General features: G+C 41.8%; 1 protein-coding gene across 7 annotated transcripts in view; it reads left to right on the top strand.

Moving 5' to 3' along the window:
* Window positions 1–79: 79 nt before the first annotated feature.
* The window catches only part of LMNTD1 (lamin tail domain containing 1), a 465,704-nt gene continuing 445,020 nt past the window's right edge, over window positions 80–20,763 (top strand). For 6 of the 7 annotated variants that reach the window (XM_029206166.1, XM_029206167.1, XM_029206158.1 and 3 more), the window contains exons 1-2: window positions 80–467; window positions 9,420–9,590. The gene's annotated coding sequence lies outside the window, so the exon portion shown is untranslated. Of the gene's footprint in view, window positions 468–6,307; window positions 6,373–9,419; window positions 9,591–20,763 lie in introns of all 7 variants that reach the window. The other variant, XM_029206161.1, reaches the window with a different exon arrangement.

Below are 20,763 nucleotides of genomic sequence, written 5' to 3'. Positions count from 1 at the left end.
TTCGCCCGCGCCGGGAGACAGTGTAACGGAACTGGGACGCCAGCGCTGCATTGTGGGAGCTTTTAAAGCGGCGGGGAGCGTGGCGCAGCCGCTCGGGCTGTCGGTCCCCCGCCCCATACCCCCCGGCACGGCCCCCACGCCACCCGGCCGGTCGCACACCCCCAGCCAGCCGAGGCCCGTGGACCTGAAAGCCAAAAATGGTGAGATGACCGGTGCCTCGCTGACTCTCACGGAGCAAAATCTTCCATAGCCTGGGGATGAGACTTGCAAAACTGCCCTCCACCGTCACCCCGGAAAGTAGGAGGCTTTTTCTAAGGACGCTTTAAAAAAAAAAAAAAGCTCTTCCATCCCCTCAGGACTGGGTTTGAATTGCTTTTCATCTGGAGTGGCAATGATTCAGCGACCCCCTTCTCAGCAGCAGGCAGTGACAGAGACAGGAGACGAAAAACACAGCGAATGAATCAGACGTGAGTAACCCAGTTTAGAAAGAGCTGGACTCAGATTCAGAAAACCGCTCCCCACTCCACCACATACACACACACACACGCACACGCATATGCACACGCATCTACCTTTAAATATAGCAAATTGTCAATGAAGGAAAGCAGTGCTTTCATATGGAAACGCAGATGTGTGTGTTGTTTTCACCATTCCACCTCTTTTTTACGGCATGCGATTACTCTAGCCACCAGACAGAATCCAGTCTTTGGGCCAGACTTGTGCTCACACAAGCCCACAACTCAGGAACAGCTATCAGTTTGGAGGGAAATGGGATGAGGATGAGGTGCAAGGAAGCATTCCAGTTATAAAATGTCCCTTTTGATTCTCCAGACACTCAGTTTTTGGGTTTTTTTTTCTTTGCTCTTTTGCTTTTTTAATCATCGAAATGGGAATATTACATTTGAAGCACAACTTGTTACCGCTCATCTTACTCAGGGCTTGATTTGTTTTGTTTGGAGTTTGGGTTTGTAGGCTTTTTGTTTCTTCCTCTTTTTATTTTGACCTTTAGTTATTACACAGCTCATTAGTTCCTCTATCTCAGAGGTGAACTGAGGAGAGGGATGGTAAGACTTCACTTTGGCTAATCTACATTTGGAGGATTTGGGGACAAGAAAAGTTCTCTATGATTCAAGTGTAAAGCCCGAGGGAACGTTTTTTAAGAGACTCTGTAGGGCATGGATCCTCTTCCCTGAGGAGTTTTCCAGCCTTAATGTTAACATTTCCTAAGCTCTCATTCCTTTGTCAACCTTTAATTCCACTGAGTAACACCAGTCACTGCCTAATTGCCAAATCTAATGGAAAAATTCAGTCCCCATCTTCTGGTGCCCTTTGTGGCATTTGCCAATGTTGACCCCTCCTTCTTTTTTACGACCTTCCTCCCTTTTTCTGCTGTGATAGTCATCCTTCTTTTTTTTTTATTATTATTAACTTTTATTGGAGTATGGTTGCTTTACAATGTCGTGTTAGCCTCCACTGCACAACAAAATGAATCTGCCATAGTCATGCTTCTTTTATGGAGGTCTTGAAACAGGGATGAGTGATAACAGGAAGGAGTGTGGCTATTGTTAAACCAGGACTCAGGATCTTACCAAGTAGAAGAACCTTAATCTAGTCTCTCTTGGTCACCAGGAGGGTCCTGACCTCGATTTTATCATGCATCCAGAGGTGAACAAGTTGACTGACTCATGACAGCTACCTTTCATGTGACCAGCATTTAAATCAGATGAAATATGCTATGATTGAATATCTGTGTCCACTATTTAGGGAAAGCACTAGGATCCAGGTACCTGATAAGGTATCCCCACCTCCGAATCAGAGTGTGCCTTACTGGTGGCTGCAGAAGTCAGTGAAGTTACCTCTGTCCAGCCTGGATAAACCCAGAAAAATCTCTTCCCTACCTCAGCCCCATGTGGTTAATGCATTCTTTCCTCAGCATATAGTATAATTTGTTTTGAGCTTTCTTAGCCATAATCACATCCCTGTTAAGCCTTCCTGAGATCACACCAAATGTCCTTGGCAGGATTTGTAAACAACCCTTATTTCTGCTTTCTAATTATATTCCCTGAAAGTAACCTAACTAGATGAGTGAGTATTCATGCACTCCAAGCCCTGTGATGTAATCAGATTTGATTTTCAAGAAAAGAATCTGAGAGGATGGATTCAGAAAAGAAGAGAATCTGAAGGGAGAGAAACATATGGGGATAAATTCCTTTCTCTGGAAATCCCTGGCAACTTTTTCTTTATTGTGTCAGTGGAATCAGATTGCTAAGCTTGAGAAATATGTATCTGGACCAACACTTCCCAAACAGGCCCACCAGGGAACACCACCTTGTAAGATGGGGTGCTGGGAAGACAGTTGTACCATGTCAGATAAGGCTCATGGAACACAGTTGTGACTACAGGTTAGGCCAGAAGAAGCTTGTCAGTGGGTCCGATCTGTTAAGGGCCACGTGTCGGGAAATCCGTTCATGAGGAAGTCCAAGGGAGAAACAAACATTTTGTCAGAAACAAGTAGGTATGTGTGCTGGAAGGAGTAAATTATGGACTTCTGAGTATAACTTACACATTTCTTTATTGTCTAGTCCCACCTATCTTCCCTTCTCTTTCGCTGCTTCTTTCCCCACTCTGTGTTTCACCCAGACTACTTACAGCTTACTAACCTCAAACGGTGGCTCAGGACCACTCCTCACTTCTCTTACCATGTGACCCTGAAATTGCTTGTTTACCAGTGGAGCCCTCACTATCGTCCTCCAACTTCGCCCCCCCACCCCCTTCTTAAAGCCGGGGGCTCTGTTGTATTTATCGCTCTACCCTCCATGCCTGACACAGGGCCTGGCTCAGACTGGGAACTCAATTAATATTAGTTGAAATAACAATTAAATGAATGAATGATAGTAAAAATGCAGTAAATTCATGTCATCTACTCATCTGTTATACTTGCCTTGGATCTTCTTCCTTCTAACCTATAACGAGCTGAGAGTTCCATTTTCGTCATTAATTTATAAACATAATAAATATTGTACTGTGCTAGTTCTGGGCTTACAAAAATTAATGACAAAATTAATATTAATATGAGCTCACAGGCCATCTGAGGAAAGAGATGCTAAAAGAGAAAATTAGGTAGATAATGCTAGTTGCCCATCCCATTCCCTTTCTCCACGTCTTTCTTAGTAATGGAAACCTGATTTTGTGCCCAGTGAGAAGTTTTCTTTCACAACCTTCCTTGCAGATAGGGGTTACTAAGTGTTGACCATGTGGATATGGGCCTTCCAGGAAAACTCATTTGTGTGTCCTCATTTATGAGCAGGGCTGAGTCAAGCACTATTCTTGCCTGAAACACAGATGTAATAGCCGGAGTTACAGCAACAATCTTGTGATATCAAGGCTACCTTGAAGCCTGAAGTCATATACTAAAATTTGTACAAATGGGATCATTTAAAGTTATTCAGCCTATCTTACCAAGCCTGCATTTAGTCACTGTTACTGACAAGTTTGGAATGAAAAAAAAATCATCTCTCCTCTTCTCTTCAGTATATGTGTGTAGAAAGCAATTAAATGTGGTTTTCTTCACCATTCCTAGTGAAAATCTTGTACACGTACTGAAACACTGCAAAGATCTATAAATATTGTGATTTATTTGACCCACATAAAGGGCCTTTTTAGAAACAACCAACAGTTCTCAGATCTGTAGGAATTTTTTACTTAATGATAGTTTCTTGTTAAAAAAATAATAAAATGTTTAGAGACCAAATCATAAATAACTCCTTAAAGGAGCCTCCAATAATTTGATGGAGCAGGAGGGTGATTAAAATTTTATTATGTTAAATAGCAAAGTACAATATAGAAAGAAAATAAAGCATAAACTATAAATGGAAACTATAACAGTTTATACCAAAAGGAATAAATACAAATATATTCAGAAATAGGATTTAAAATATGATTGACTTCTTATTTAGGCAGAAGTTTTCTGAGAGGATAATCCCACGAAAATGAAAGTCTTGGTTTTTTAATTGTAGGCTAGGAGAATGGATTTAGTCAGCTGAGATTAACTATGGGGGGCCTCCACAAGAGCCTATACTAGGATCCAAATACTGGGGAAAAACAGTGAATGTGGTGCCTGATGTTAAGAAGTTGCATCTTTGTAAATACGTGCAGTAAAATCTGGACTGTCTGGCATTCTTTCCACCTGAATGCCACTCACCAATCGCCCTACACTTCTCCAATGCTATAATTGAGGTTTATAATGATGTCCCCGATATGACTGCTGAATCATAGCAGAAAGATTAAAGTATCTTCTGCTTTGCCTTTATGGGTTTAATTATATTTTTATTAATTGCAAACTGGAAATCTGATCTGTTTATAACACTGCTGGATTAACCAGAGCCTCGTTATCAGGGACCCAATCATCCACAGTAACAGAGTTTATAGTTCTTGGAGGGAAAACAACCCAACAACTGATTTAAAATGTGAGATTTATATGACCATAGTAAGAATAATTATTATAAAATAATTTAGAATCATCCAGCCACATTTGAAAGAATTGTAACAAATGTATTGATTAATAATAAATGCTCCACATCTAATTCTTTTAATAAGTATAATAACTCTATTCTGTAGAAAGAGGAAAATTACCTTAGAGTATGAATAAGTAAATCTTCATTTAGGCGTAGGCCCAGGAATATTATAAATTGAGTTGCATTGTATGTCCAAATTTGGCTTAGGGTCCTGTCAAGCTGTTCCTCTTCTCACCCTTGGTTTTCTCAGAGATGTATTGCTCTGGTGACAATAAAGGACCTCTAATAAACATGAAATGAGCATGTGTCTTAGATCAGGTTCTCTGGAAGCAGAGCCTGAGACAGGGATTCTTGTGCAAGTGACTTATTGAGGGTGTGCCTCAGGAGAAGGGGAACGAGGGAGGTAGCATAGGGTAAGGGGGATAAAAGCAAAGACAAGACAAGGCCTCAGCTGGAGACCAGCTTTAGCATGATCCTGTGGGGAACTCTAGAGCAGGAATTGGACCACAGAGTTGGTTCCTTGGGGCAAAGAGATTGGCCTTTTGCACTCCTATTATCAGTCACTCATTGGCTGTAGGTTGGTGGTAACCCCTAATGCAAGGCACCTCCCGTTCCCCCCAAGGGTACAGGTGGTTCTCTGAGAGAGAGGCAGCTGCATTTAGCAACCAACACTCACAGCAGCTAGGGATGCACATACTGGCCCAAGGAAGGGATCTGAGAAGGGTACCGACAGCACCCATGACACATCATATATGGATAGGTTAGAGCTCCACACCCAGCCCTTAAGGATCCTGTAACAACTGAAGCATACTACTAAAAGTACTGCGGAGACCAAGCACCACGTGCAGCCTTGTCTCTAAAGGAAAGTATGCGCAGAGCACAACTAGGGATGTGCGGAGACCGTCTCTTCTTCCAGCACAGGCTTGGGAACTCCCTCTCTCCTCACCTACCTTTTGTGCCAAGCAGTGGCAGCTGGTGGTGGCTTCAGTGACTGAGGCGAAGTGCCCAGTAAGGAAGGAACTAAGGATGTTAGGAAAATTTAGGATAGATCCAGACAGGCTGGGATGGGACAAGGGGACCTTTGGGTTAAGGCTTATGTCTGAGGCCACTTGCTAACCTCCCCCTTTGTTCTCTTCCACTGGCCCTAGAAATGTACTTGCTTGCTTATCTTTCCTCTGTCAGCCCCTCAGCTGCCCACTAGGGTTTCTATTTCCCCTGGCCGCTGGAGCTGTGTTTGTCTGTCTTCAAACAGCTTTTCCACCACTCTTTTTTTTTTTTTTTAATTATAGTTGATTTACAATTTTGTGTTAGTTTCAGGTGTACAGCAAAGTGATTCAGTTTTATATATATATATTTTTTTCCTCAGATCCTTTTTTCCACCACTCTTAATATAACAAACATTCAACTTCAGCTTTGCAACACCTTCTAATAGTTTGACGGCTAAATATGATGGTGGGTGTGGGGAAAGGGAGTAGAGTAAAAATCCTTCCCATGCTATTCCCCTTCCTAAATTTAGCCCCATGAGCCAGGTGTAGCGTGGGTGCTATTGGTGGGTCTTAGGGAAAAACAGAGGCCATGCTGTTGATTCACCTGCATTTCAGGGGAGCACCCAAAGGCTGTTCTGGGAGGTGCTGGGTGAAGGCTCTGGGGTACAGTGTGGGAGTAAAGGGGGCAGAGAGCCCCAGAGGAGATACACGTGTGGGCAGGTGGTACAGGAGCAGGGACAAGGCTGTGCATGGTGTTCCCCTAGCAAACTTGGGCACTTTCCTTCTCTCTCTCCCCTGGTCCTTCAGCCCCAGACCTTCCGCTGAAGACGCCAGTTTAGACTAATGGAAGATACATTGACAACTGAGACTAGGTGAGTGTGAGGCAAGAGTGCAAAATACTGGCTATTATAGGCTCTGAAGGAAGGGAGGAAAATCATAATTTTTTTTTTTCCAATCTGGGAAAGGAAGAGATGTTCCCTTTACCCTAAGGCTGGGGTAGAAATAAATGACTCCCCAGAACTACTGACACTGAGATAACAAATAGTACCACTTTGGCTGGAATCAGAACGTGTTCTAATACTGTACTCAAATAAGCAAGGGGTCCGGGTGGCCTCAGCGGTACAGCCCACATGGGTGCCGTGTGACACGGTGGAAGGCAGGGTGGGCAGGTTAAGACATTACTGGTGTCATCGTCTTATGACTGACATCTTCCAGGAGAGACCCTTCCCTTCCTGCTGCTGCCCTTCAGCCTATGTGGGGATTTCAGTCTTCCTGACCTGTATGGGAGGTAAGGCAACCCATTTAAGTAAAAGAACTTTCAAAGAACTCCAAGCCTCTTTTCTCAGAAAGATTGGGAAGATACCAAGACAGATTTTGGTTCAAGTCCTGACTCTGCTTCTTACTACTTGAGACCTTAGTTTTCTTATCTGCAAAAAATAAGGGGTAGGAGAGAAGAGGATAATATTAGTAGCACGTAAAGACTTACTGTGATTAACTGGAATAATGTGTGTAAAGCGTTCAGCACAGTGCCTGGTACATAAGTGTTGTTGTTGCCATTATTATTATATTATCATCATCATCTATAGGCCTGTAGGTGAGAATATACTTTAAACAAAGCCAATAATTATAATTTTCCCATTCAGTATACTCTGTGCCAAACATTGTTCTGAATACCTCTCATATAATAACTTTTTAAATACAACAACCCTATCAGGTATACTAGTACACCCATTTTATAGATTAGGAAGCCAAAACGGAGAGAGATTAAGTAATTTACTCAAGAGTCCATCATTAGATAGCGGCAGAGCTGGGATTCAAACCCAGGAAGTCTGACTTCAAAATCTGTACTCTTTACCACTGTAATTAGAGTGAGGCAAGACTCAAAAAGGGCTGAGAGAATGCAGCATAGAACTGGCAAAGGTTCAGGGTGCAAAGATTAGAAGGGAATTGCAAATTGAGGTCTGGGTTAGGCCGGTTCCTTTCACCTGGTGCCCAGAGCGTGCTGCGGGTGAGGGCTGAGGAGTGACGATCAGGCAGCCCCGGCAGCATCGCAGCTTCCTCGTCATGGACTGCTCACCCAGCAAAATAAGTTAACCTACTATTGGAGAATGACTGATGTTTCCAAGTCAGTTTACAAGCAAATTGGGCACATAACCCACAGGTAAACTATGACGAAGACAACAGTGTGCATTTTCAAGGACATTCCTGGTCTTACGTGTCTTTTACCAGGTAAGGGACCATGCTAGGAAATAGCCCAGTGAGTGCTAGTTCTTCTGCTTAATAAGCTTTTTCACCCTGGGTGAGTCCCTTTGCCTTCCTGGACCTTTCTAAGGTGGAAGCGTGGTCTGACAGAGGTCTTTCCTCTTCCACTGTTCCCTGTGTACCCTCCGTGCATTTATTCCAAGAGGGCCGGACATCCAGGTGGGGCTGCATTGTTCTTTCAGCAGGGGCTTCTAGAATTACCTTGTGTGTCACATCTAGCTCTAATATTCTGAATATATGCATCATAAATGGAAATAATTGGTGTCACAGAAAGAGAAGAGACATGGCATTATAGGCTTGCTCCAGCTTCTAATAATGACCCAAACAGCAGTTCAAAAATCCAACTAAAAAATCCAGGAAAAAAAAGAAAATTGAGTTAGGCTTAATTTGTACCACGAACATAATATTCAGTGAATATAATTCTGTTATTTATTTTTTACCTTATTCTGTGACTTCACTCGTAGCATTCAATTTATATATTGATTTCTAAGCATTGGTTTCCAAAAACGTCATTATCCTGTGAGCAATATGGGCCACTAGAGCTTTATAACAAATAAATGGACGAAGAGTGGATGCCCTATGAAGAACGCCCGTGTTACTTGTTGCCCTCAAAACTGGGACGTCCCCATACTAATAGGGGTCACAACAGCACGTCAAACTGCAGAAAAAACTGCATAATACTTCAGTGATTCTAGACAGAAGTAGATAATCAATTCAGCCCCGGGTACCTTCAGAGAGTAAGTCAAAAGAAGGAAATCTTTTAATTCTCCTCAGGGCAGAGATGTTTTTTGGTTCTGTGTTTTAATTTTAGCCCCTGCTGTTCCCTAGGGAAGTGTTGGTTAAAACAAAAACCACTGTTTATTAGAACCAAGTGTCAGAAATTAATCAAAGATGAGTAGCATGTCAGTTTCCCTACTCCTGTAATAAAAGAATAATTGTGATTGTACTCTGGGGGTCCATGTAGGTAAGGGGTCTAGTTCTGTCTGGCCATTTGATGTAGAAGCAAATAAGGGGATAAAAAGGAGTTATTAAAAACAAAAGCAAAACGAGCAAGACAAAATGAAATATGGGAGCTAAAATTCCAGTCCTTAGCAATCAACCCCCAGGCTTGGGTGTTATGCAGAAAAAGGAAACCGTTGGGGACCCCATGGCAGTGTCAGTCAAGGCAGGTGGTTTTAATTTCTGTTTTTCTAATAGGCTGGAGTTGGAAAAGGGAAGAAGTGGTGATTTGGGGGAAGAACTACTTTGCACATAACCAGTAGTTTACTGTGAGCAGTCAAGGACATCCTTAGGGTATATTTTAGAGATAGTGAAAAATTCACATGAATGATTAAAATTCAAATTTCTAAAATTGAGAGAAAATAATTCTTAATTATTTATTAATTAGAATTATTTAATAATTCTAGTTTCTTAATGTCGGCAGAAGGTAACATAGGCAGAAGAGAAGATGCATTGGGAGGTTACATGGGTTTAAAAGAGGTCTGACAGGCTGCGTACAGGACTCTAATCCTCCTGGGGCGAGGACAGCATCTTGGAGTGCTCTCCTCTTCTTTCAGACCTACTCTCCAGCAGCCGGTTCAGTAGTTACTGTGCATGTAAGAGGTGCCTGAGTGAGTCTTTGTTAGATAAATGAAAAGCAAATTAATGCACTTTTCAGAGCGACCTTCAGAGACCCGAGCCTGAGTGAGGACAGCTATCAAAAGGATAGACTCTTTGAGGATGAAATATATTGAAGTCTTCTAATGCTGGTTGTCAGTTTCTAACCCTTCTTCATCCTCCTGGCTACTCTCACCCATCCCAGAGGACAGAGCCCTGTAGATGGCTTCAGGTAAGCTGTGAAGTGAGTTGGATTAGCATCTAGGGTGGGGCCGGTGGGGCTGACTTTGGGCAATTTATTTTATCTGTCTGGGCCTCAGTTTCTGCCTGTGTTGGTGATGGTGGTGGTGGTGGTGGTGGTGCTCGTGGGATGAACTGGGAGATCGGGATTGACCTACGTACACTAATATGTATAAAATAGGCACCTAGTAAGAACCTGCTGTATAAAAAAATAAATAAAATTAAAAAAAAAAAAAGAATGTTTACCAAATAGAGTGATCTGACCTAGAGTAGGCCCCAGTTCAAGGTAGCCTTTATCCTTACTCTTACTATTGAAATCAGAAGTTTCAGGTCAGAGGCCTGATCTTTTAGTGAGATGCTTTCCGGAATCTGTCTCATGGTGGGACAGGGAGTCAAGTGTGAGATCAGAAACCTAGCTTCTCAGGAGCGGGAGGGAGGGCACTGATGCCCTGGGGATGATTCAGAAATGAGCACCGGTACCAGGCGGGCCAATATGAGACAGAAAAGTTTCTTCATGAACTTAGTTTTTTGTTGTTTTGGGTCCATTCTGCTGATAAACCTCCTTACTCAGAGGTTATTACTGCAAATGAAAAATACTGGTAAACCAGTATTTTGGCATTAGCGTTCTGAGTGAGAGCTCCAGTGGCAGGGAGGGGCTGAGCCATGGTTGAAGGGTTTCTTTTTGTTGACTGGGAATGCTTGTTCATCACTTTGTAAAGTTGGCTGAGGGTCATCAGGTTATAGTGGAAAACCTTAAGAGTCACATGGCAGCTTTTCCAAAAGTCTTTATTGCTGGAATTTCACTGGCTTCACGCCCATCCAAGCAGCCTCTGTCAGAAGGAACCAGAGCAGCTGTGACATGTCTGTTCAGGGCAGTATTGCATAGGCATGAAGCAGTAGCTCCATCTTCCCAAAACCCAGTAAAGTCCCCTGTCACGGCAAAGCTGAAGCTGAAAAAACTTGAATTACTGCCTGTCGAGCTGGAAGGGGTCTTAGAGCTCATCTCATCGAATCCCTTCGATTTCCAGTTGAGGAATCAAATCCAGAGATGTCTGAGGACCTGCTCAAGATAACGCAGCTAATTAGGCTCAGAGTTAAGACTCAAGATGGAATACAAACAAACACTTGTATTTATTAACCTTCATTTCGATTCCTTGTCTCATAAACTTGTATCTCTCTGCAAAATACTTAAGACAACAATAAGCTGGGATAAGAGAAATTTGTGAAATTGTGTCAACATGTTTGGGGTTGTCTTCATATTCTCTGAAACCACAAAAGGCATTTGATTAAATAGTTTGCAGCCAATTTGAGAATTTGTATTTATTTTCAAATGGTGCTTTCATTTTCCGAAGTTAAATCATTTTTTCGTACTCAGGCTTCAGAAAGGCTGGGTGGGCTGTCGATACCCATGGCGATGGTTCCTTATTGCCAGAGCCACTGTTAGACCAAGTACTGCTTGGAAGGCAATTCGAGGTAATTTCAGAGGAGCCCCATGTCATGTCTCTCTGATTATAGTACGTGTGGTTGTCAAGCGAGAGAAACCACATCCCTTGGTGAGCTCCGCAATCAGTGGTCTGTGAGCAGTCAGTCAGCCTCCCGGGGAACAGCCTTCCACGGTACTTAAGACACAGGACTTACCCCCGGATCAAGCTGCTCAAAATTGCCGTTTTACTCAAGATCAAGCATTTCAGAAGTCATGTTGTACGCAGTAGGGGAACTATTAAGTTGTAATGAAATAGAACAGCTAGAAAGAAGAAAACAAATTTGTACTTCAAAGATGCAAAGGAGTGTCTTCATCAGGGCCCTGTTCAGATGCATCTTTTCTGCCATGAAGATTCTTCTAATTTTCATTTTGATATGTTTTCCTTTTCTTAATTTTAAACCACGAACTCTCCTTGTGCCAATTAACAAAAGAAGAAATAGAAGTCAGTCACTCCCTAAATTCCTCTTAGATCGCGAACATTCTTTCTCTAGCCATGGCTGCTTGCATGCTGCCTCTTCTAATCTGAGACCCTCACTGCAGTCAGTAATCAAATTCCTGGAAATGGGGTCAGGGAAGACTCAATCCCAAGTTGTCCCCATCCTTCCCCCCTGAGAGATCATGCCTATGTCAGTCTTGGTTCCTGTCTTCCACCCTCATCTTTGTCTTTCCCTCTGTTTAGCTCTTTCTTTATACCTTGTAGACTAGAGACGTGAGCATGTGAGATTTTTCCTCCCTTCCCTTCTCTTTCTTGGTTACCTTATGGACTTCTCTCCTCCTACACCTCTGTTCATTATATTCTCCCTCCCATTTTGTTCCAGAAATCTACCTGTAATGCATGGCTGATAAGCATATTCATTTCGCTTATGATTAACCTCGAAGGAGGAAAACACATTTTGGTGTGTTTTCAAACTGAAGAACCACTGCCAGAATACGTCTGAAAGTTCGCTTTGACTTTGCATTAAAGTATTCATTTCCCACTCCCCACGGCCCTCACCTCGTCCTTCTCTAATTAAACTTAAGTTCCATATTAAAAATATTTTAAAAAATTATTTCTAGCTCACGTTTTGAGTGCTACACTACTGTGTTGCGTTCCACTGCCTTTTCAATGCAGATGTACCACAGGAGGTAAATGAGCCCTTTTGAAGTAATTTTGGAACCTGGCCATTTTTAGAACATTGTTTCTATGAGAAAATGAATTCCCAGCTTTTAGAACATGATTTATTTTAAGTTGGGTATTTCCTCTCTGTGTTTGGTACAAAAAAAATCTTTTTGACGTGGTGACATAAAATCAAAGAGAGCTGACTTGGTTTTTACCTTGTTGAATATTTTCATAATAGAAAAAAATTAACCTGTTTATTTCTTACATCTTATTGTGTTTTGTATAACGTTCTAGAGACTTTGAAATGCATGTTGTCGGTAATTCATAATTTTTCATAACCAGAGATATGCGGAGACTGCAGTTGTACACCGTTTCTGTTTTTCCCCTCTTCCTGGGCACATGGAGAGACTGTATTTTCCAGTCTGCCTTGTAGCTAGGTGTGGCCATGGGAGTGGGTACTTGCCAATGGAATACGAGTACAAGTGATTCGAGGAACTTCTGCCTCATCTGCTTAAGAGGATCTCCCTGGCCTGAGACTCCCTGTCTTTCCCCCACGTAGCCACCTAGACCAGAGCAACCCTGCAAGCCAGCTGTGGATGGCAGAGTTATTGCCAGCCTGGGTCCCCAGTGACTGGCTGGAGCAGAACTGCCCACCAAGCTGGGACACTTGTCTTGCACTGTTACCTGGGAGACAAACACACTTCACTGTGCTTCGAGCCACTGCGTTTTGGGGTGCTTTTTCTTACAGCAGCTTAGCCTACTCTATAAAACTACTACAAAAATTATTTCACAAGATGTCCTATTGTAAAGTATTTTACCAAAATATACTGAATAATCAAAAGCTACATAAGCAAAAAGTAATTTTCTTCCAAAAACAAAACTCTAGACTTTTTTTTTTTGATTCTGCTAGTGTATTTCTCTATATATTAAGAAATGGATAAGGCTAATTTAATCCTCCATTCAAACATAAAAGTCTGTTTACCAAAGCCAGACATGTTTTCCAAAGAGTTGTTATTTGAAAGGGGTAATATGTTCTGGCCTGCATTATATCTATTAAAGGAAAACAAGTAAAAGAATACCCACCTCAGAAGCACATTTCTTTGATATAGTATCCCATAATAATCCCATTTTAATTAGGGCCAAATTCTGCTTATGATCAAATGCAGTCTCAAGAAACAAAATTCTTCCAGGGTCACTTTATAATACAATAGTGAAAGAAGAATAAAGCAAGGTTAACATCATTGAATTTCAAAAAAAAAATTATAAATTGGAATGAGGGTAGAATCACACACATATTCAGGGTTTATTTTTTATACCACAATTGGTGTCGTATCTAATGGTACTTCTTTGCTGAATATTCTTGTGTATTTGTTGGTTGCTTTGTTTTTCTCACAAAGTAAAGTAACATTTGTAATTTAGGTTTTTCGTAAAGTTCTTCCATTGGAATATATATTAACAAGATAATCTAAAATATGAAAGTTAAAATAAATAGTGCCAAATCGGCCCATGGCTAAAAAAACAAACATCTAAGCCCTGAACGAAGTAGGGATGAATTCATTCCTCAAAATCCTAAAATGGGAGAGGTAGGAAAAGGGGTTATGAAAGAATCTACGACCTTAATAACATTAAAAAAACTAAGTGAATATTACAGTATTCTTCGTAGAACTCAGAACTCTGGGTGAATTCTGAGACAAAACATTTAAGAGGATAAAATAGGCATTAGCTACAGGAAAATAATCCATTCTCTCTGTGCATATTTTTAACTAGTAGCAAATTCATCTCACTTTATTTTTTTTTAAATTTTCTTTTGTTTTGTTTGGCCACGCTGCACAGCTTGCAAGATCTTAGTTCCTGGACCAGGGATCAAACCCACGCCCCCTGCAGTCGAAGCGGGGAGTCTTAACCACTGGATCGCCAGGGAAGTCCCACTTTTTTTTTCTTTAAATGCAATACTGGACTTTAACTCTGTCTGCCAGTATCGAGATTATGATACTTGTAATCTAGATCTTCTTTACTCATACGATGATGTCTACTTCAACCTTAAATGGACATCTGTGGAACATCGCTCTAGTAAACATTGCTTCCCCTCTTCCACCAGTTCCTGGCTGCCTGACATAACCAGCCGTCAGACTGACGAGAGAACGTGCTTATAGCGTTCTGTAAGGGGGATAGAATGCAATATGGATAGAATGCAGTATGGGTTAGAATGCAATATGGATCATAGGTCTGAAAAGAATCAAGGTTCTTAGGTTTTCTACTTCTCGGTTTCTGTGTTTAAAAATATAAACCCACAGAGACTTCCCTGGTGGTGCAGTGGTTAAGAATCTGCCTGTCAATGCAGGGGACACGGGTTCAATCCCTGGCCCGGGAAGATCCCACGTGCCGCGGAGCAACTAAGCCTGTGCGTCACAGCTACTGAGCCTGCGCTGTAGAGCCCGTGAGCCACAACTACTGAGCCCATGTGCTGCAACTACTGAAACCTGCGCACCTACAGCCTGTGCTCTGCAGCAAGAGAAGCCACTGCAATGAGAAGCCCGCACACCAGAACAAAGAGTAGCCCCCGCTCGCCACAACTAGAAAAAGCCCGCACACAGCAACGAAGACCCAACGCAGCCAAAAAATAAATAAAATAAATAAAGTTGAAGTTGCTTTAAAAAAAAAAAAAAATATATATATATATATATATACCCACATTATAGTAACTGACCGCTGTGTGACAATTCATCTAGAGTCTTGGTCCAAAGAGTCGTCTAATGCTGGCTTTAGTGCTACTCAACTCTACGACAGGACCAAGCTGGGCCTCAACTTCCTTATCTGGACATGGGAATACTTTATTAATATTTGTTTTTCCTAAGCCCACTCTAGAAGAAGTCTGTACCTGCAGGAAATTACACAGCACACAACTCTTCACTTAAAGCAAAAATAAAGACAGCCTTAAAGAGGAAACAGTATCACAATGGGGAAGGAGGAGTAAATGGCTGAGGAGCACGTGACTGTGGCAATGCCTCTGGGATGGGCCAGCCGGTCGGAGGGCCAAATCCAACCTGCTGCTGCCTGTTTTGTTAAGAGCTAAGAAAGACTTCTCCATTTTTAAATGATTTTTTAAAATTCCGAAGAAGAAGAGTATTTCGTAATACATGAAAATTCTATGAAATTCAAATGTTAGTGTCTATAAATAAAGTTTTATTGAAACACAGACACGCCCTTCCATTTATGTGTTGTGGCTGCCTTCACACCACAACAGCGAGAGTTCAGCAGTCATGACAGAGACCGTACAGCCTGCAAAGCCTAACACATTTACTAGCTGTCCTTTATAGAATTAGTTTTGCAAACCTTCCTCTAGAATGTTCAAGGTAGAAATGTCCAATGGCAGTTGGAATTTAGATTTTTGGAATAATCCACAAGAAGTAGTAGTTTAAAATGTGGAAGTTGAGGAAGTCAAGAAGAGATTCGAGAAAAGAGGTCTGGGGAAAGCACCTGTGGAAGATGACTTCGATAAGTTGGGAGAGGAAGGAATCCCTGAAGGGAGGAAAGAAGGCACAGGTAGAACACGGTGGGTGTCCCAAAAGCCAAGCAAGGAGTGAGTTGGTGACAGCAGACATGTCAGAGAGATCAGGTAAACTGGAGATAAAACAGTTCATTGGATTTGGTGACTAGAGGTCATTGGTGGCCCCCAAGAAAGCGATTTCTATAAAACAGTGCGGCATTTGCCAGTTTTCCAGAGGTCCAGGAGCAAATAGATTTGCCCTGGAAAGGAGACCAACATTTGTCTGCTTGCTTGCTTTTTGTTTTTCATAAAATACTGAGAGTGTTTGTAGGCCTAACAGAAGCATTCAAGAGATGGAGATGAAGAGAGGAGACAGAGAGCTGAGGAAAGGAATGGAGAAAAGGTTGAAGGGATGCCTAAGTTGAATATAGAAGGGGCACAGCTCCCTCTGGAACAATGAGGAAGAAAAGAGTGGACATACAAAGAAAATTTGAAGGGGGAGGCCAAAAAGGACGTGATAACATTAAGTGGCGAGGTTAACTACATAGAATAAGGAAGCTGGAATAACAACGGGGCATTTTAGGGGGGTAAACCGGTAACCATCGTGCGTGAAGCTGTACAAAGTCCACTGGAGTGTCTGAAAGGACTGCTGAGGAAAAGTATTTGATATGGTTTTGGAGTCTTTCCCAAAAGTTTGGTAGCTTAGGTGTGGAGATGGAAAAGAAGTTGAAAGAGGCTAAGATTAACATGAAAGACTCCAGAAAAGGTAACATGTGGAAGGACTGTTCAAGAAGACAGTGTTGAAGCAACTCGTCCTGGAGTCCAGACTGGTTGGTAGAGCAAGGGAAACCAGAGGGAACTTGACCAGCTAGGATTAGAAAGAAGACTTAAGAGATGAGAAGTGTCATTTCTGTAAGGTGAAGGAAGTACAAAAGATAGAAACCAATGAAGACAAAATCAGAAAGGAGGACTTCTATCATCACTATCACCAAATGAAAGATCTTGGAATATTGAAAATAAGGTGTAAGATCTGGCTGTCATGGGGACTATGGGAATCTCAGAAGAAATCTGAAGATGCAGCTGTTTTATCCTGGAAGGCTCTTGTTCCTCAAGGTTTCTTGTCCATGTATGCGTCCCAGGGTCTTGTAGGTGGAAGGTGATCAGAGACCAGATAAGTGATGTCTGAGCTGTTTCCAGTGGGAGTAGATCACAGAGAAAAGCCTTAGCCAGAGAATCTTAACTTGAACCTAAGGGGTTTAGTTGAAACTGAGTAGTCCTTTGGAATGGAGCTGAACAATGACTCAACTCATGGACTGGCTCACTGGGCACCCTTTCCCTCCCTCCCAGGGAAACTGAGATTGAATGAATAATAGCTGTGAAATGCTCCTTTGAGAACAAGACTCCTACACACTAATAAATACTAAATGCTTTTCATTACAACTTAAGTGGATGACTTGCTTCCCCTCAAAATGCATCCTAATGAATGGCATGAGAAAGAATGACATTTCCCCAAAATGTTACACATGAACACTAACTTATTATAGACTCATGCATGTCTATAAATTTTGTTGATTGAAAATTAATTTGCATCAACATTTGAGGAATGGAAGGAGGGAAGTTAATAAGTACCTGAACCATTCAATTATTTGAAGTACCTAGACTTAGCTAAAATTTACTAAAGGATAATTTTAAAACTTATTCATCAAATTAAATAGTGACATTTGGGGGTCATTTGAAATGAAAAACATCTTTTTTTTTTTTTCTCAGCTCCCATTTACCACTCCTCCCCTTGCCCCTGGTCCCAATGCCCATCCCATCCTTGCTGCCCCTAGATATTCTTTCAGAGATTCGGCAGTGGTAGGAAGGAAAATATTCACATATTCCAGAAAGCAAATAATTTCTTGGTCTTCATGACATAAAAATACTAGCTTTCCCACAGAGAGCAAATTGGATGACAATTTTAGGATAATTGAGTTGCTTGATGCTTTTCAAGTTGTTCGGAAACCAGTGCTGTGAAAACCAGTTTTTTTCATTGCTAACTGTAGTTTCCTGTGGTAGGAGATTTTCTATTTACCCGTTAAAAACAAAACACAGAGCAAAGGCTTGCAGATTTGTGAGTGGGTTTATGTTATACAGTGGCTTCGAAAATGAAAACTTGGTAAACTAAATTAAAACAAACTGAGTTGCCTAAATTTTCAATAAGTTAGGTATAATAATTTGGGGTGGACAAAAAAATCTGTATAAAAGAGACCCATAGATCCTAATTTTAAATCATTTGAGGGCCAAATGGTCACCCTTCCCCCCCCCCCCGCCTTTCTGGATGGAGATGGAGGGTATCAGGGCTTTCAGGTATGAAACAATGGATAATGATACCAAACAAAATGGTTGGTAATCACAAAGAGAGTAAGGCACAAAAAGAAAAGTATGTGGGCAGAGAGACAAATCATGGAACTGAGCAGAAACTGAATGATGTTGGCCTCTGCTTCTGAGCCTTGACCATGCATCAGAATTACCTGGAGGGCTTATAAAAATACAAATTGCTAGCCCCCCACCAACAGTTTCTGATTCAGTAGATCTGGGATAGGGCCTGAGAGTTTCCTTTCCACCAAATTCCCAAAAGATGCTGACGCTACTGGTTCTGGGACCACACTTTAAGAACTAAATTTAGGTTGATTTAGGGCAGTGTCTAGAGACAGAAAGAAGAAATAAGAAAGTGTGGAAGACAATGATGCGAGACAGAAGAAGCCAATTTATTGGAGGAAATTAAAGGGAAGAAGGAATCAAGACAACAGGTGATGACTAAATTAAAATTAAAAAAAGCAAAGGAAGGTTAACTTTAATTGAAGGCCAAGCCCTGTGCTAGGCACTTTATATTCACATTCCTGCCAGGTAGGTAAAATAACATCCAGAAGAGGAACAAGAGGTTCAAAAACTTGACAAATGTGAGTGGATAATGCTGACTGTAGTAAAATAGCTTTGCAAGGTCAACACAGTTAAAAAATCATTCTGAGTTCCAAGCCACTTAAGAGATAGACAAGGAGCAAGACGGAGATCAGAGTACCATACTTATTACTGATTAAGGCTGGGAGGGATGATGTGGCTTAGGAGGGCAGCAACTGTGGGCTTCCCAGTGCTGCTGGTCAGAAACAGACCGGTCTATCGGGCCAGGCCAGGTGGACATGTCTCCTCCCGTGGGGCCCTCCCCTTGGAAAGTTTCCAACATGGAAGATAAGACATGAATATGGGCATTACTGTGGCCATTCCTCAAGGAAGGAGAGCACGGCAGGGGCTGAGCTTAGCAAGCCCTATTTACTCTTCCCAAAGTTACCATTCAAATAATTTGCTTTTCATTCTCTGAGGCAGAGAGTGGTGAAAGAGTAAAGAGGTTGGGATGTTACATGAGCTGAGTGAGGTCTCTCTAGATGCAAGGAAAAACATCAGGAGCCTGGAATAAACATCCTCTCCCTGTAGGTAGGCGAACCTAGCATAAAAGCAGACTATTTCCCTCTAAAGCCTGCTCCGTTTCAACGATTCTGTTGGGACTTCCCTGGCAGTCTGGTGGTTAAGGCTGTGGCGCTTCCACTGCAGAGGGCACGGGTTTGATCCCTGGTTAGGGAACTAAGATCCCGCGTGCCACACTTCGCGGCCAAATATATATATATATGGTTCTGTCGCTTCTAGAAAGAAAGCACGACCAAGATTGGGGAGTAGTAAAGAATCTCAGGAAGATGCAGGATGAAGGAACCAATGCCGTATTTTGGTAGCATGGTAACTTGAATTACTGGTGCCCAACGACAGGGGATTGCCTGCAAGACTAAATGCTGGAAGTGGGCCTGGCTGGTGGCTGGGTCAGTATCCCGAGGAGAGGCTGGTTGGTCTAAATTTCACACGTGGCTTCCGAGTCTGCTTCTCTCTGTGGCCATTTTGACTCATTTTCGTTTTCTATATTCTGCTGGCCATTTAGTTTGTTCCTTAGGAAAATGGCTCAAATTGACATTTGGGCACACTTGGAAAGGAAAAAAGACACTGAAGAGCAGGCTCATTCTACTTAAACAATGTGCAATCAGACTAATATTTCCAGCAGTTCAACCTGCTATTAGTCCCAATTCATCACATCATCAGAGGTTTGTGCTCCACGTCCGTAGAAGTGCGGAGCCTCTTCAGTTCTCCTTCCGCCCTGTCGCTGCAGTGTCAGCTTGCGCTCCGGGAGTTCCCGCAGCGATGCACACGGACTCCTACAGTGGGTGAGGGTGGGCTCTCACCACTTGACTTTCCAATGTGCTCGTGCTTAGCAGAGCACCTCCTTGGCACAGTGAAAGTTCTTTAAGTTGGACTTTGTTGAAATGCCCCTGGAGGCACATTTTAAAGCTGAGATTTCAATTACAGACCATTAACTACTGCTGCTTCTGTGTCTTTAATTGAGTACCGTATATATAGTTCTAGGGCCCCTGAGGATTTTACCCCAACAGGTGAAGTTTTATGTGTTCAGTGGATTTTTGTTGTTGCTGTTTAAGGGAAAATGTTTGAATTCCGATAATTCTTGCTAGGAACACAAAAGAGAAAGCAGAAGATGCCCAGGAACTCAATAATTGAGTGGATGAAGATGAATATAGGGAAAAAAAAAAACAGCAGGAAAATGGTATCTGAACTGACTGAAGTACATAAAGTCCTAGAACCGTCACACATTTTTATTACTCAAAGAATTCTATTTTTATTTGGCAAACCAGAGGGTTTATATTAGTTTTATTATCTTATGGTTGGGATAATCAGCAAACTTAAACCTGAACGCAAACCTAAACATGAACCTGAACTCAGATCTATAGTTTCGTCAAAATTTTAGGTAAAAACGAGAGAAAAACTTTTAAAATATCTCTTTCAGAAGTTCCAAACACCTATATAAAATTCTTAACACTTGGAAAAATGGTAAATTTACAAGTATTAGTTACCGTAAATGAGTCTTCCTGATTATTTTCTGAACATGAGTAAAATGTCTTCAGAACTTTCTTCTCTTGAATATTCACTGCGGTTAATGAGTATTCAGTGTAGTTCATAAATGATCGTTTAAACACAGAGATGGGAAGAAAATGAAGAGGCCA

This window comes from Monodon monoceros, unplaced genomic scaffold, assembly GCF_005190385.1.
Source record: "Monodon monoceros isolate NGI ecotype Baffin Bay Population unplaced genomic scaffold, NGI_Narwhal_1 Super_Scaffold_6, whole genome shotgun sequence".
Taxonomy (NCBI): domain Eukaryota; kingdom Metazoa; phylum Chordata; class Mammalia; order Artiodactyla; family Monodontidae; genus Monodon; species Monodon monoceros.
Note: the sequence above shows the minus strand (reverse complement) of the source record. Positions and strands in the feature narration are given on the sequence as shown.